Source organism: Brienomyrus brachyistius, unplaced genomic scaffold, assembly GCF_023856365.1.
Source record: "Brienomyrus brachyistius isolate T26 unplaced genomic scaffold, BBRACH_0.4 scaffold32, whole genome shotgun sequence".
NCBI classification, from domain to species: Eukaryota; Metazoa; Chordata; class Actinopteri; order Osteoglossiformes; family Mormyridae; genus Brienomyrus; species Brienomyrus brachyistius.
The window spans coordinates 3671466-3689682 of NW_026042307.1; positions in this window are offsets into that span (position 1 = coordinate 3671466).

The window sequence follows — 18217 nt, forward strand, 5'->3', positions numbered from 1 at the left end:
ATGTAAGCAATGACTGTGATTATTACGTGCTGTTCAAAGGGAATGCTTAGTTTTATAAAATACTTCTCAAGCCATCCTATTCCCAAAAATGCATGCCTTACCTGTGAGTTTGTAGTACCGTGGAAATGCACTCAAATTTGCAGCTCCTACATGCAAAGGTTTGCTCATCTGTAAGCCTGGCCTTTATAAAGTAGCTTCGCCCTCATTGGCTATCCATATCATGTACTATGCGATGTCAATGAAACACAGGAACAGTCTTAATTATACTTTTATTTTCTTACCTCCAACACTACCAGCATTAGATCCCTGAGCAAGACTGAAGTTGTTCCAGGGAGACTGTCCTTGAAATTAAGGAATGTACAGTAAGTCGCCCTGGAGAAGCTAAATATCGTAAATGTAAATACAATTATTAAATTTAAATAACAAAAATGACTAAAGACATGCAATGGTTCAGCACATACAATACTATAAGCAGCGTCATATTAATGATAATATTCACATTCATATTATGAATGAAAATCGACTGTGTAGAAAATATGCGTGCTTGTGCGATATTTCAAAAAAGCTTTACACAGCCAACGACCTCTGGTCACGTGATCCGTTAATTACGTGATCACGCAAGACCAATTGCCGGAGAGAACTCCGTGAGCCATGATATCCAGCAAAACACTCGAGGTGATTTGTACTCCAGTCCTATTTTGTCTCTGTCTTGTTGCTTTGGCAGTGCCTGCAAAAATGGGAAAAGTGTTTGGGTAAAGTTATCCGATTTTACTTATTTATTTATCGATGCCATGTGTCTGTGCAACGCGAGACGTTGGCACACACGTCTGTTTATAAACATAAAATCCATTGTTTGTAAACAGTCCGCATTTTACCCTCACCCATTCTGACAGTTAGTTTTGTGTGCTTGTTGGTTGGCTCACAGACGTTTTTTAATCGTTAAAATCATTTTAATTGTTAAAATTTTAATTATTACCATATCAGCCCATTGTTATCAGTTCTGTTTTTTTTCTTGTGTCGGAGAGTTTTACTCTGTGTGTGTGGGGCGGAGCAGGCAGCTCTCAAACACTGCAGCGTGTGTGAGAGTTGTGTTACTCTGCCCCGTCCTCTGAGACATTGAGCTGCTAAGAACAATGCATGACGGAGAAAACTGTTTGTTCGAAAGCCTGGTTACCATTCACTGCAGCGGATACTGACAATGGCCCTTCTGTGCAACTTTTTTGCATTTGAGAGCGGAGATTCGAACAATTTGTCAGACTTTGCGCAGTTAGTTTCCTAATTAAACATGTCTATCCTTTATACGCGCTTATCCGTCCACAACGTCACAATCACTAGGGCCTTATGTTGTCCTTTCATACAAGGTTGTGTAATACGACAAAATTATTTTATTTTCTGCTATCGATAGATTATGATTGTGAATTTGGCTTGTAAGCTATCTGTCTGCTAACAACATAAATAACATGTTAGTAAAAGGTTTTGGGCCTTGTACACTACTTATCATACCATGATGCACTTAGTCACTAGTGTTTATTTTTCTTTCAAAATGTATTAGAGTTTAATTGTTTTAATGTGCATGGAATACTGGAATTGTAGAATGAATTGAAGATAAAGGCACTATAATAAAAATGCCAACCTTGCATTTTTTCTTCTGTTTTAGTAATTGCTGTCTGATGGCTGAACAAAAATCTAATCCTTTATTGCGTCATTTCACAAGCCAACACCAGGAAAAGCCAGGTGCAGTATCTGCAGCAGACTGGTGAACTTTACTTTCCTCAGAAATGAGGAGTTGAGGAGCTGCTGGTGTGGCACCCAGGAGTATTTGTTTATAGAAAGGCAGCCCTTCAACAACGGTTCAGTTAATTATTTTGTTGTATTTTGTGTTTTCATTGTTTTTGCTGTGTGGCACACCCTCACACTGGCTTGCATGAACAGTAACCTCTGGTGCTATACCCTTTTTGCGCCAGAGGGGGCAGTAATGGCGCCTGGGAGACAGAGAGACTGACTGCGAACCGTAGAAGCAGCTCAGATCGAGCGCGAGCTACGTTCAGCAGTCAGCACGGCGCAGCCTTTATGTTTGATTATTATTTTCTGTGATTACAGGTGAGTTAAGTGCACAAGCATTAAATCGAACGTGTTCTTGGTAATATTTGTAAGTTTAATAACTATTTTTGTTGGTTTCGATTATACTTTTAGATCGTTTGTATGGTAGAAGCAGCTCAGATCGAGCGCGAGCTACGTTCAGCAGTCAGCACGGCGCAGCCTTTATGTTTGATTATTATTTTCTGTGATTACAGAATAAAAGCCGACCTGTTACACCCCAGTCAAATGCTTTTGTCATAACGTGTGTAACATAATTTTGGCGAGCCAGCCAGGAGGGTTTTAAAAAAAAAAATTAAAGAAAAGAAATTAGCATCCTGAAACAACCTACTCGTGAGCCGAACCTAGACGTCACGCAAGAACAAGTATGGAGCAAGTACTGGATGAGACTATTGCGACGTTGTGGACTTTGGGGAAACCAGAGCTCGTCAAAGTGTGCCAGCATCTCAAGTGCAGCGAACCGGCAGGTGAAGGGTTCAACGAACAGACCCGCCGCGCCCTGATGAAGATGGTGGAAATCACAATTGCCGAAATAGAAGATGGTGAAGATCCCCAGGTTTTCCAGCAGTTTGTTAGCGAACTCCAGTCAGTTGTCCAGACACTTAAAGCACATACTAAAGCTGAACCAGAATCACAAAAATCAGAAGTTATCGCCCTAGAAAAACTCAAGCAGGAATACGCGCGACTTCATCAGGCGCAGGCAGACGAATGTCGCATCCTGGAGGAGAAGATGGACGCTTTGACAGCGAGATTGGGTGGCGTGGCAGTAACTACTGTAAGAGAGGTGAGTCCACCTACAACACCCAGAGTGCCGGAAGTCACATTAAAGAGAGACTTCAAAATCTGGGGTCAGATCGGGGAAGCAGGACAGAAAGACAAGCTTTCTTTCACCAGTCTCAATAACCAGATCGAGTCAGGCATCAGGAAGGGATTCTCTGAAAATGAGATAATTGAAGCTGTCATCAAAGCAGTTAGCCCTGGCCTTCACCTCAGGGACTTGCTGGAAGTGAAGCGGGACCTCACGCTCCCCACTCTCAAAATTATATTAAGAGGACACTACAAAGTTGACTCATCATCAGATCTGCTACACAGACTCATGAATATATACCAAGACCCCAAAGAGTCTGCTCAAGCCTTCCTGTTTAGAGCAATAGAGCTGAGAGAGAAACTGCTCTGCAAATCTGGAGAAGACGACGAGGGGGAACGGTTCAGTTCAAATCTGGTCCAACGTAAATTCCTACGGTCACTCGAGACGGGTTTGTTAAATGAAGCAGTGAAGTTCCAGTTGAAACCTTACCTGAGCAACTTAAATGTACCGGATGAGGTGTTAATTGAAAAAATAAACGAAGCTGCTAGCCTTGAAATAGAGCGACAAAACAAACTTAAGAGACATGTATCAGCCAAACCACCCAGAGTAAACGAGATACAAGCAGAGGTGCAGTTCATTCACAATCATCCACCACAAGACATTGACAACGACACACTGGATGAAAGACGAAGTAAAGAAGGTGACAAAAGCAGTAGGAAGAAACCAGTGCAACATAGAGGACCAGATTCAGAGACTGTAAGGTTGATTGAGGGCCTAAGAGCAGATGTGCAAGAGATTAAGAAACTGTATACGGAGTCTGGGGCTGTGACACCAAAGCGCACATCCACTAGGGCAAAAGGATGCCAAACATGCAGAGAAGCGGGGACGGGCGACACCTGTCGACACTGCTTCAGGTGTGGACAAGAAGGTCATCTCTCCCGCGGCTGCAGACAGAGGAACTTGCAGGGAAACGGGAAGCGGTTGCTGGAGGGGGACCAGCAGTAGCCCAGTCACGTTTCAGGTCCCACATTGACATTGCATCCTTACAGGCCAACTCTGAAGGCTCATTAAAGCCGTCAGGCGAGCCCGAAGAGAGAAAGACTCCCCCACATTCTGACGGTTACATGCCCTCTCAGCGCCAAACCAAGCTCATCAGCCTCATCGGAAGAAGATGTGTTGTCCGGTGCCGATTCGATAAAGTACCAGTGGACGCTCTATGGGACACCGGGGCCCAGGCAAGCTTAATAAACAATGACTGGAGGAAGAAACACCTCCCTCGCAGCACACTAAGGTCCCTTTCAGAACTCCTATCCGAACCACTGGTAGCCTTAGCAGCAAATGGTACTGAAATACCTTACCTGGGCTGGATAGAGGTGGAATTTCACTTGGATTGTGACACTTCTCCCACTAGGGCATTACTCGTTCCCATTTTAGTCTCTGGTGACTCTAATGTTGCAGAACAGCCTATTATAGGGTTCAATGTAATAGAAGAAATAGTGGGCAAGTGGGACAAAGGACACGGGGAAAGAAAGCGCATACAGAAGATCAGTCAGACATTCTCAGTGTCTGTCAGAACAGCCAAGTCCATGCTGAAGATTTTGCAGACTCGCAAAGACAGTCAAAATGTTGGGACGGTCCACACAGGAAAGAAGGAGATTCTCCTGCCTGCAGCCCAAATAAGCACCACATACATCCGTGCACACGTGGGGGCCCAGTATGCAGGCCGAAGTCTACTGTTCGTCCCAGATGAGCTGTCACGGCTACCTGGGGGCCTGGTGATCCAAGAAGGACTGATTACTGTCCCGCAGGAAAGGCCAGTATATATTCCGATCTCCATTGTAAATACGGACAAGCAAGACTTTACATTGTCCCCTCGTACGATTCTGGGTTACCTAGAGGAGATAAAAGCGGTGTCTCCAGTCACAACCCAAAGCCCTGGGAACACAGTCAAGAGACGGGAGAACAACTGTGGTGTCCGGGTCCAGGTAACTGAGGTCACCAGCAACCCCCAGACCCACAGTAAGCCGCCTCAGTGGGATCCCCCGGTTGAACTGGACCATCTCAGTCCTGACCAGCAGAAAATCGTAAAGCAGCTGCTACGAGAGGAGTGTCACGCGTTTGCGTATGACGACAAAGATGTAGGCTGTATCCCCTCTTTAAATATGCACATCACACTCCATGACACCACTCCTGTGAAAAAGACATATATTTCAATTCCAAAGCCCCTGCACCAGGAAGTTAAAGACTACCTGCAAGACTTGTTAAATAGGGGTTGGATTTCTGAGTCAAGGTCACCCTACTCATCTCCGATCGTTTGTGTCAGGAAAAAGTCAGGTGAACTGAGGCTGTGCTGCGATTACAGAGAACTCAACAGAAAATCCGTACCAGACAGGCACCCTATCCCGAGAATTCAGGACATGTTGGACTCTCTGCATGGCAGCTCCTGGTTCTCAGTGCTTGATCAGGGCAAAGCATATCATCAGGGCTTCTTGGATCCGGGGAGCTGCCCCCTGACAGCTTTCATTACTCCCTGGGGTCTATACCAATGGAATCGCATACCTTTTGGTCTCAGTTCGGCCCCAGCAGAGTTCCAACGGAGTATGGAGGACTGTTTGAAGGGATGGCGTGATGTTGTCTGTCAGCCCTACCTGGACGACAACTTAGTGCATTCACCATCATTCGAAACTCATGTCCAACATACCCGTGATGTGCTACAGAGGTACCAAACACATGGTGTCAAGCTCACTCCTCACAAATGTAGTGTTTTTAAGAGGCAGGTTCGGTTCCTGGGACGGATGGTGTCAGGGCAGGGGTACACGATGGATCCAGCGGAAATAGCCCCTGTCCAGGCACTCAAAGACAAGCCCCCAGCCACTGTAGGTGAGCTGAGCCGAGTCCTGGGTTTCCTGTCATACTACCGGTCATATATCCCAAACTTTTCCAAACTGGCCAAACCGCTTTACCAGCTCCTGACCCTGCCTGCAGACAAGCCACCACCACTAAAGACAAAAAAAATAGGGGTCAATAAAAAATACAGAGGACGGCCACCTCCTAGCACACCCATAACATGGGCGGGAAGTCACCAAGAGACTCTGAACAAGCTCACAGACTGTTTAACAGAGCCACCCATTTTAGGGTATCCTGATTTCACGCAGTCCTTCATACTGCACTGCGATGCCTCCCAAGAGGGTCTAGGGGCAGTACTATATCAGCATCAAGCGGGCAAACTGAGGGTAATAGCCTACGGTTCGCGCACACTGACACCCCCAGAAAAGAACTATCATATGCATTCTGGGAAGTTAGAATTCTTAGCCTTAAAGTGGGCGATATGTGAGCGTTTTCGCGACTACCTCTTCTACGTCCCACATTTTGTTGTGTATACAGACAATAACCCCTTAACATACATTCTCACTACGGCAAAACTGAATGCAACTGGTCACCGCTGGGTAGGGGAATTGGCCGATTTCAACTTTACAATCCGATATAGGCCTGGAAAAAGAAACGCGGATGCAGATGGCCTGTCCAGGTTACCTCTGGATATAAATCAGTACATGGCACAGTGTACAGCTGAAGTGGAACAGGATGACATCAAAGCAGCCACTGATAGTGTTTACTTGCAGAAAAGGAGCACAGGCCCAGAGAACTACATCATCAGCGAAAACGCCATCGGGTTAGTTCAAGATGCGGCGGCACCACCAGGCAAGACCCTCTCATCAGCTGAAATCAGGGCCAGTCAAGAACAGGACTCTGTTATCGGGCCTGTCCTGCACTACAAAAACAGTGAATACCTGCCCAAAGGCCAAGCCCTTAAGAAAGAGTCACCTGATGTTAGACTTCTCCTGAGACAGTGGAACAAACTATATGTGAATGAGGATGGCGTCCTCTACAGGCGAGTTAAGGGTAGAGGCCAGCTCCTACTTCCAAAAGTACACCATAGTCTTGTCTTTAGAGAACTGCACAAGGAGATGGGACACCTGGGGGTGGAAAGAACTTTGGGACTGATAAGGGAAAGATTTTACTGGCCAAGAATGCAAAAAGATGTAGAGCATTTTGTGATGCATGCCTGTGAGTGCATAAAAAGAAAACGACCCCAAAGAACTCACAGAGCTCCACTAACCTCTATTACCACAATGTACTCCTTTGAACTGGTGTCAATCGATTTTTTGCATTTAGAGACATGCAAACACGGGTATGAATACATCCTGGTGGTAATGGACCATTTCACGCGCTTCGCTGAAGCATATGCAACAAAGAACAAGTCGGCTAAGACAGTGGTGGACAAAATCTTTAACCATTTCTCTTTGAAGTATGGCTTTCCTGCGAGAATTCACCACGACATGGGCCGAGAGTTTGAAAACCAACTGTTTGCCCAGCTCCAGAAAGTCTGTGGTCTTCGTGGCTCCCACACAACGCCGTATCATCCACAGGGGAACGGGCAGGTGGAACGTTTTAATCGGACCCTGCTCTCCATGCTGAGAACCCTCACAGACAGTGAAAAAGCGGACTGGAAGGAATCGCTGGCAAAGGTAGTGCACGCCTATAATTGCACTAAGAGTGAAGCCACTGGGTTCTCCCCATATTATCTGCTTTTCGGCCGCACTCCCAGACTCCCAGTGGACATCCTGTTCAACTTGTCCAACCGAGAACAACAAGTCAGCTATGAGGAGTATGTGGAAAAATGGCAATCACAAATGAAAGCGGCCTACCAGATTGCGTCAAAAACAGCACAGAAAGAAGCTGCGAGGGGGAAACACTACTACGACCAAAAAACACATGGTGTTCAGCTGTACCCAGGGAACCGAGTCCTCCTTCGCAACCTTAAAGAGAGAGGGGGGCCTGGTAAGCTCCGTTCATATTGGGAAGATATGGTGTACGTAATAGTTGCCCAAAAGAGCCCGGACATGCCTGTTTATGAAATAAAGTCGGAACAAGGGGGTAAAAGCCGTACAGTACACCGAAACCTACTCCTTCCATGTGACAGCTTACCGGTGGAAAGACGGGACATCAAACAGCAAAACCAACAGAAGAAAAAGACACAAACAAAAGTATGGAGACAAAGAGAGACATTACAAGAGACTGTAGACACGGACAGTGATGAGGAAGGTGCTCTTGTCTGGAGGTCTCCTCGTCGACAAATTCATAAGGACAGCAGAACTCAGAGGCACATATCTGAGCCGAAGCAGCAGCTGGAGCAACCCCGAGCAGAGGACACTCATCACCTTGACGACCAGGCCTCGGAGGCAGAAGAGGATCGCCCGCCGACAGCAGAGGACGGAGCAGATCTGGAGCAGCCCAGTGACCATCCTTCAGACGAGAATGCGCCCCAGCAGAGAGGCAGAGACTCTAATGTCATGCCGTGGTCAGCACCTTCATCCCACATCCACCCACAGAGGGAGCGGCGGCGGCCCCAGGTCCTCTCCTATGATCAGCTCGGACACCCTACCAGGAGACCAGTGGGCTTGGACTGCATCGAGGTGAGTGTCTCACCCCCATGCTCACAGAACCTCTGGAGACCGTGGACATCAAACACCATGCGAGCAGCGTATGGAAGACTGAACTACTGATATGAACTCTATAAGACTGTGATGAGAAATACTAATGATTCCGAGAACACTGAAGTGCAATGCATAGAGACTAAGGGGACTGTATTACTTATGTTAGCAGTGTCTCCATTGAGATTATGTGGTAATATAGTAACAGACAAAGTGACAGAGTAGGCCGTGTATGTGTCTGGTCACTAGGATATAAGCAGTGAACACTGTAAGGTGAACTTGTGTATTCATCGGGAGAAACAACATGTGCTTCTTCCTGCAGTACCTTTGGTATTGCGTGGTATGTGAAAAAGGTAATTGCAAGTTGCTCCTTACCAGTGGTACCAGAAAGGGGATGCGTGTATGTGTATATTTATGTTCATATACTCACCATATACATTCAAGGGACACTGTTTGGATAATACAGCGTGGTCGATATTCAAAAAGAAAAAGAAAAAAAAAAAAAAAAAAAAAAACTTTTTTTTTTCTCTTCTTTTAATAAGCAGGGGAGGGTGTGGCACCCAGGAGTATTTGTTTATAGAAAGGCAGCCCTTCAACAACGGTTCAGTTAATTATTTTGTTGTATTTTGTGTTTTCATTGTTTTTGCTGTGTGGCACACCCTCACACTGGCTTGCATGAACAGTAACCTCTGGTGCTATACCCTTTTTGCGCCAGAGGGGGCAGTAATGGCGCCTGGGAGACAGAGAGACTGACTGCGAACCGTAGAAGCAGCTCAGATCGAGCGCGAGCTACGTTCAGCAGTCAGCACGGCGCAGCCTTTATGTTTGATTATTATTTTCTGTGATTACAGAATAAAAGCCGACCTGTTACACCCCAGTCAAATGCTTTTGTCATAACGTGTGTAACACTATATTGTGAACTAAAAGAGATTCTGATGCTGCTATTTTTATTTTTTATAAGTTTGTTATTGTTTACAAGTTGTATTGTGTTTTTGTTAAGTTTATATTTAAATTTACACAAGTCAGTATTCAATAAATGCTGAGTTGAGAAATGTTGTGTATCGTTTGTTATTTTTAGTGTGATATTTTACCATGCAAATAGAGGGGAAAACGTCCAATTGTCAACCAAAAAAATCGGTAGCATATAGCAGCCATCGGCTAACCCTGACTCCTAAATATCGGCATTGGCTATTGAAAAAGCCATATTGGTCAACCTCTAGTGTCTACACAAGAGAAAAACATGATGGAAAAGTAATTTTACTTACATGGGTTGATGATCTGATTGTAGCAGCAAGTAATGAGAATGTACTGAAGAGTGTGAAGAGAATACTCACACACAAGTTCAAAAGAAATCGGAAAGTTCAAAAGAAATCGGAAAGTTAAAATACTTCCTAGGTATATATTTTGAACAAACATGTTGCAGTTAAAATGTTACAGAAGAAATATGTGAACAAAGTATTGCAGAAGTTTAGAATGCAGGATTGTAAGATTAGAGAAAGCTAGGTCAGCCAAAACTTGAGTAAACAGAAAATGAAAATGAGCCCCGAGAATACAGAGAAGCAGTAGGGAGTTTAATTTACTTATCCATATGTACACAGTTGCACTTCTGAAGGAATTACACTGAAAACCTGGATCTGAGAATGTACTGTGATGCTGACTGGGAACTGGACACAAAAGACAGACGCAGTACAACAGGATATTGTGCCATTCTAAGTAAAGGAAGTTCTTTAATTTCCTGGAAAACGAGGAAACAATCAACAGTAGCATTATCCACTTGTGAGGCAGAATACATTGCCTTAGCATCAGGGATACAAAAATGTATTTACTTGGAACAGCTACTGAGAGGTATGGACAGTTACCAATATGCCAAACAAAAGTGTATGAAGACAACGAGGATACTGTGGCACTAGCCAGAAACCCAGTGAACAGGCAATGCTGCAAGCAAATCGACATCAAGTACCACTTCATCAGGGAAGCTGTAAATAGTGGAAAATTAATCTTGAACTATTGTCCTACAGATCGAATTATTGCTGATGTGATGACAAAGCCGTCTACAAAGTTAAAGTTAAAAGTGTTTGTTAAAGACATGTTTGGCGTTTCAAATGCATAGACTGCATTTGTATAATTAAAGTAAAGGACAGAATTTATTTTATTCATTTGTTTAGATGCCATAGAAGTTATAGAGCAAAGAGTGAGTGGGGGGGGGTGTTAAATGTTGTCAATAGATGGCACCCTTGCTCTTTATATTATATAAGTTTCACGTAAGGCTCTTTGTCAGTTGAGGACTATGAAAGTGAGAGACACGGTTGATTGTGGTGTGGTATGTCAAAACAATTATTAGAGAATAATAGAGACACTGTTTGAGAGTCTGTTGAGTTGCTCTAAATAAAACACACCCAGGAAAAGGGTTAACCTGACCTTGTCTGCCTCATCTGCCTCATTTCCTGAATCCAGGCAGTAAAGTTCTGATAATTCTCCATTTACCAGGAGATTAAGAAAGTCTTCAACTTTATATTCTTAACAGTATTTTTTTAAATGACAGAAATGATATGTAAAATTAGTACAGTGAAATCATATTTTATAATCTGACTATTTAGTGACAGTATGCCAATCGTCTGCTAATGTCCATTGGGATGGACTTTACGGAAATCCTGTGCTTTACAACTATGAAATATATTTAAATGAACTTGAAATACTGTTACTGTCATGCCCGGCTCGTATGATCCTCGTGTGTGCCACGCCCCCCTGATTATCCACGTGTGCTTCCCTAACCATGCCCAGCTGTATCCTGTTGTTTTGCCCTGTCTTTGTTCTATATCAGTCTACGTCTTGCCCTGCCTTTTGTCCGCCATTGAAGTTACCTGATGTTAGTATGAGGTTAGTGATGTCCTGTTCCTCCCGTAACCGTCTCCCCGTTAATAAATCCCCAGTTTACCCCGTATTCCGCCTGCCTGCCTCATCCTTCACTGCCTCCTTCCTGCTAGCCTGCCCGTCCGCGCCCACGAACCCTGACAGTTACATTACATGGAAATTAATTAGGCTACCATTGTCATGCCCGATTCGTCCGATCCTCGTGTGTGCCATGCCCCCGATTATCCACGTGTGCTTCCCCGATCTTGCCCAGCTGTGATTATTTTTGCCCGGTCTTGTCTATTTCAGTTCACGTCTTGCCCTGGTTTTTGTCCGTCATTCATGTTAGTCGATGTCCGTACCAGCGTTCTGTCCTGCCCCATTAATAAATCCCCACTTACCCCCAATTTTCACTTCCTTGCCTGCTTCCTTCCCGCTTGCCTGCCCGTTCGCAACCCGCAAACCTGACAGAATGACGGACCCGAGAAAAGAGGCACAGTAGCAGACCGAGGACCAGCGTCTCGGTCTGCTACAAGAAGTTTACTACTGGCTAAACCAGCCCGACGTCCAGGATGACCTGATCGCGCTGGAGTTAGCCAGTGAAAGCAGCAATCTCCTGATGGCGATGTCCCCACCTGAGGGCAGGCATCGCCTGGGAGAGGTGCGCGCCAACCTCCATCAGCTGGTTCAGCGCCTGACGGCACGGAGGTTGGGGCTGGATGCACCGTGTGTCGCGGAGGTTGTTCCCCAGCCATCCGTCCCGTCAGACATTGTGACCCGAAGGCGGAAGAGGAGGAAGAAGCCGGTGATCACCCCGACGATCATCCTGGGGGCGTGCGTGCTCTTCCCTGCTTCCCTCTCAGCTGGTGAGTGGGAGGACTCTCCAGCCGAGCCTGACATCACCACCGCTGCTAAGCTGCCTTCATAGGCAGCTTCTCCCATCCTGGGAACGTGCCTGGCCGCTGTGGAGCTACCGCCGCCCCTTGACCGGTACTTCTTCCGGCTAGCGCGGCTGGCCAACAAGGGGGCCAGCGCAATGAGGGATGCTATCCCTCACGTACCGAGGACTCTTAAAGGGGCCATGCCCATCTCGCTGCCGCGGGACCTCCCAGTCCCGCCGCCTGTGGCAGGTACGCCCGAGGCCCCTTTGCCTCCACCTCTGCCTGCTGTAGCTGCTACGTCCGAGGCGCTGCCTCTGCCTGCTGTAGCAGCTACGCCCGAGGTGCTGCCTCCGCCTCTGCCTGCTGTAGCAGCTACGCCCAAGGCGCTGACTCCACCTCCACCGCCTCCTACAGCTGCTCTGCCCGAGGCGCTGCCTCCACCGCCTGCTGCATCCACTCTGTCTGAGTCGCTGCCTCCACCTCTGCCACCTGCTGCAGCCGCTCTGCCCGAGGAGCTGCCTCCGCCTCCTCTGCCTGCTGCAGCTACGCCCGAGATGCTCCCTCCGCCCGAGGCGCTCCTGTCTGTCCTGCTGCAGCTATGCCCGAGGCCCCTCTGCCTCCGCCGCCTGCTGCGGCTACGCCCGAGGCCCCTCTGCCTCCGCTGCCTGCTGCAGCTACGCCGGAGGCTCCTCTGCCTCCACCTGCGGCTCCATCCGAACCAGTGACTGTAACCCCTCTGACTCCTGTCCCTGTCCCCACTCCAGTTCCTCCAGCTCCAATCCCTGACCTTGCTCCAGCCCCTGAGGGGGTCCCGGACAACCCAACCACCGCTTCTCCCTCCTTAGAGGTAGAGGAGCTTGAATGGGACCCCTCGGGGACCTCCCTTGTGTCCTCCTTTCCCTCGCCCCGGTAAGGTCGACCCCGGCCCAATACCCACATATCTGTGTTCCGGATGGGGAGAGGACACAGGTGCAGGGTAAGGGTCCCACCCGCCCTGCCCCCTGGCTCGCCCTCGATCACCTTGGCTAGGGCTCAGGGGGCGCCTACGGGTCCTGGGACTCCAGGTCGGCAGTCGCCTGCAGGTCCCCCTCCAAAGCCTCGTTGCCCTGCCTCGGTCCCGCCTCCGACTCCTCGTCGGTTGCCTGCGGGTTCCCCTGCTGCGGCTCCTCCGTTGCCTGCGGGTTCCCCCACTCCGGCGCATTGGAAGACGTTCCCCTGCTGCGGCTCCCCCTCCTTCCTTGCCTTCCCCGGTTTCCCCTTCAGCTCCCTCGGCACCTCCCCTGGTGCCCCCTCTGACTTCCTCCTCGTCCCCTTCATCTGTCCCTTGCCCTGCCTCCTCAGCCCCTCCAAGGTCCCCTCCTGCTCCGGCCTCCTGGTCGCCTGCGGCCCCTCCGGCTACTACCCATCGCCTGCTGGGGCTTTCTCGTGCTCCCCTTTCTCCCCCAACCTTCTCTCCTTGGTCTCCTGTCTCTGTCCCTCCTCTGTTTGTTCCTTCACTGGACTGCTATATGCTTTATTATTCCTTAAATCGTAATTAAAAATAACATATTAATAGAATTAAAATATATTACATGCATTTCTTAAAGTTTAACGGTCCCCCTTGTCTCCCAAACCATATGCCGCAACATGTGGCATAAACATATATGATACCATATGTTGATATAACCCCTCGACCAATCGGAATAAGGATACGCCCCCTCCCGCTTTTGACGTCATAAACGGAGCCCTACTAAGCTCCGCCACTAAGGAACCACTTAATATTTTTATGCATGCATGAAAGGTTTAATTCTTTAAACAGGTGCCCGAGTGTCCATTCGTTACCCAAAGAATATGTTTACTAATGAAATAAATCTAAAACAACATGAGACAGATGCATCTAATAAAGCATGTATTGATTAATAATTGAGTAATAAAGAATTGTTATTATGAATCTTTAAGAAAGATTACACTAATTTATAAAGCTGGGAAATATATTGCATTAATGCGTGAGAGAACAGCAAAATAAAATAATATTAGTATTATTTATTATTTATTTATTAGTATATATGTATAATGTATTAAAATATAATTTTATGTTATTTTAATGTTATGAACCGTGGGATAGGACGGGAAAACAGGCAGGCAGGCAGAAGACGGGGAAAATTGGGGATTTATTGTAGGGGAGACGGCTACGATCATTACACAACATAACGTTAATGACGGACACTCGACTGAGGACGACGCGAACTGATATACAAGACAGGGAAAAATAATAGGAAACAGTTGGGTACGATCGGGGAAGTACACGTGGATAATCAGGGGGCGTGGCACACATGAGGATCGGACGAGCAGGGCGTGACAGAACCTCCCCCGCAAAGGCACGCACTCCGAGCGTGCCTCAGGGGAGGCAACGGACGAGACGAGACTATGGATACGGGACCTGGAAGAAATCTGACCAATCAGCAGTCAATTGCGCCGACAGGCAGTTGGATCTAGTGATGGGAATTCTGGATCTTTTAAGAGAGCCGGCTCTTATGGCTCGGCTCACTTAAAAGAGCCGGCTCTTTCGGCTCCCAAGTGGCTCTTCAGATTTTATTTGGTGCTTAAATGAATTTATTACCAAAAATAATGTAAAATTATTAGTGAAATGAATTGCTATGGTTGGAAATCACGTGCAATCATTTTAGCCAATTCCTCATCAATTGTTTTCTTTTTTACTGGAGTCATAGCTTTTTGCACAAACTGTCTCATAGAGCTCTAGGTTGTAGGTCTAGGTGGTTGTGGTGCAGTACTGGATGACTGTGTAGACACTGACAAACTGGCACTTTCAACAGTTGCAGTAGACAAACTGTGACTTTCATTAGTAGCAGGTTCACTTGCTTCCCTTTTTTCTTCCCACTGCACTGATGGATGTACAGTTCTCAGGTGCCAAAGCAGGTTATTTGTAGAGCCTGTTTGATATGAGATTTTAACCTTGCACGCTCTACACTCTGCCTTTGTATTATCAATGTAATTGAAATGTATCCAAATTTCACTCCGTTTCCTGCAGTCACTCATTTTGTCGTGCGCTTCTCCTTCCCTCCTGTTTCTCTGTCTGTGCCTGCGATTGCTGTATTTGTCTATGGGTGCGTTCGACTTCAGCCGTTTGCAGCGCTGGCTTAAAGCAATGCATTCTGGTCCCAACGCAATGCATCACGGTTAAATTTGTTTTGTCCGACTTCAGCGGCGCTGCAGAACGTCACCACCCGTGACCATGTCACATGGTACAAAAACCTCAGGAGAGCAAGGCGACATAAAACTTAAAGCCCAAGTCGAACGCACCCTATAGCACCGCTCCTCTCCTGTCCTGCTCAGAGCAGACACGCATCGTGTGGTTGACCAATCCATGCGGCTTGAAAAAATATTAAATAAATTAATTAAAAAAATTAAAAATATTAAAAGCGGCTCTGACTCCGGCTCACAGGCAAGAGCCGGCTCCGATCGTTCACTTCAAAGAGCCGGCTCCAAGAGCCATTTCGTTCGCGACCGACACATCACTAGTTGGATCCATGCAGGTGGAGAGATGGCCTCCAAATGGCAATATGAATCTGGAGCAAGCAAAAGAAAGAAAAAGTCAAAACAAGAGGAGGCTCGTGCTTCACGTGAAGGAGGGTATGTTGTTGAAAGTTTGTGGCATAAACACCCCAACTGTCTAGATGTGGACTGGAGATGAAATTTTCCAGCGTCCCTGATTGTCATTTATTGAATGTCTTGTTAACTGCGTTTTGTAGTGGGGGGGGGGGGGGGGTGGGGCTCAAAATAAAATTCTGCTTAGGGCCAGGGGCGGGCCTTGGTAACATACATGTCAAATGATCCAGGGAGACATATTGAAATATGACCTGAAGCCAATAATAATCCCATTCGATATTCATCTTTTTAACAGAAGCAAGCCAGGCAGATTTTTGATACAGTACTGAGCGAGCCATGCACACCGATCATATTTACGGTTCCAATTCTGTGTACTGGATATTAAAAGTCAGTATGTCCTGTCTTGCTTTTGTCAAAACCATATTGTCGTCTTCCCGAAACTCAATACGGAATATGAGGTGCGCTCTGTGTCAGGGACGGATTACGGACTGGGCCAGCGGGGCCGCTGCCCAGGGGCCCTTGGGGTGCAGGGGGCCCGTGGGGCCCCTAGCCCAAAACAATTTGCAACGCTTATAAACAATGTATTTTTGTTTGTCTATTTTAGAGGGCCTTCATTCTTTGATCCTCTGCCTACAAGGGCCCCTGACCCTATAGAGAGGGCATTTGGCTGCCAAGGGCCCTTGAATTGTGGTAATTGTGGTGGTTGTGGTGGTGGTGGTGGTGGTGGTGGTGGGGGGGGGGGGGGGGGGGGGCTCGTAAACGTTTTGCCCAGGGGCCCACACAACCCATAATCCGTCCCTGCTCTGTGTATATGAAGCAGGGGCGTAGGTTTCACATGAACATTGTGGGGGACGGGTCGGTATATCGGGGACAGACATGTGACGTTCCGTCGCATTATAGGGTGATTCTGTAGTCTCTCTGTACTTCCTTTGTTAATTCATAAACTATTGCTATTATAGTTAAAATATATAAAGTGAATTTTCTTAAAATTTTCACTGTTATGCTGTTTTAGTGTTATTCATCTTCACTAGTATGGTAGTTTATGTGCGTTAATGTCCTGCATTATACGTACAGTGTATATGCTGAATTCGCGGGAGTTATTAAAATTATGCACAAATCGCTAGATTCTGCCACAAATGTCAGGCCGTGCACTGTGGAAAAATGACCTCACTGTACCCTGTCTTTCACAAACATCATAACTGTTTTAGCCAGCTTTCCGTCGGAGCAGGCAGGCATGCAGCGAGCAATGACGAGGCTGACAAGTCAAAGTCCTGATAGGAAAGTTTATACAAGAACACGAGGAAGGCACGGAACAACGAGGCACAAACGTCAATGACGGATCTTGGGAACTGACTCAGACGCATACTGATATACACAAGACAAGGCAAAATAACGGACCAGTTGGGCACAATCGGGGAAGCACATGTGGATGATCAGGGGGGCGTGGCACCCACGAGGTTTGGATGTGCCGGTCATAACAATAACTTTCTGAAAAGAATCACTAGCACAAACACCACATACACAAAATAGCGACTAGGAGATCTCCTAGAGTCCCACAGAAGTAATTAAAGGAGATTTATTGAATCTATTCCTTGTTATTAATGGGACTTTCTGCCAGCACTGTTTATGAACTAAATGATTCTTGAAGTTTTTGATAACGAGAACGTTGATGACTTATTCTGTGGTCTGGCATCGTTTTTGTTACGGCAAACACAATGGGATGACTGACACGTGTTTTTGCGTTATCAGCGCTGCAATTTATGCTACCAATTAACTAAGCTAGTTGCAACCAAACAAGATAATGTTTATGAAAATTATACAACACGAAACGATTAAATCCCACCATTTCACACATTATTTTATTGATTAACTGTTGGTTATGATGCGGGGTCTTCCATGAGTCTTCTACGTGCCGCAGCTTTCTTTTGGCGTATTGCCTCCGCTTCTGGGAGACTTCCCGGAGCGGGAGTTTAAACTACGTCCTTTTAACAGGGGGTAGGGGCTCGCTTGGTGAAAACGCTCAGAAACAAAAGCTTTTCATTACGTGGTGAGTTCTATTTATGATAGATTTTAGTAAACCGAGAATTAAATTATATGATGTTATTGAGCGGGATAGTCTGCCCATCGCAACATTGGAGGGCGGCTTCCCCCCTAAATCCCAGCCAACATTTGTATGAGGCCCATATGGGTACGAAGTGGGTTGAAAAATGGGCCCCATTTGGAATTGCCCAATGGGCCCCACGTGGGATTGTCCGCAGGGTTCATTTTGGCCCCATGACAAATTGCCCATGTGGGTTTCAAACAGTATTTCACTGGGGTACAGGTGGGCCCCAACTGGGCAACGTACATAAGACCCATCTAGAGCCCAGCTTCAAGTTCCATGTGGGTGCTATATGGGGACAACATGGTCTGAAGTAAGGGCCCAGCCAGCATGTATATGTGGGGTACATGTGGGTACAAAGTGGGTTGAAAAATGGACCTCA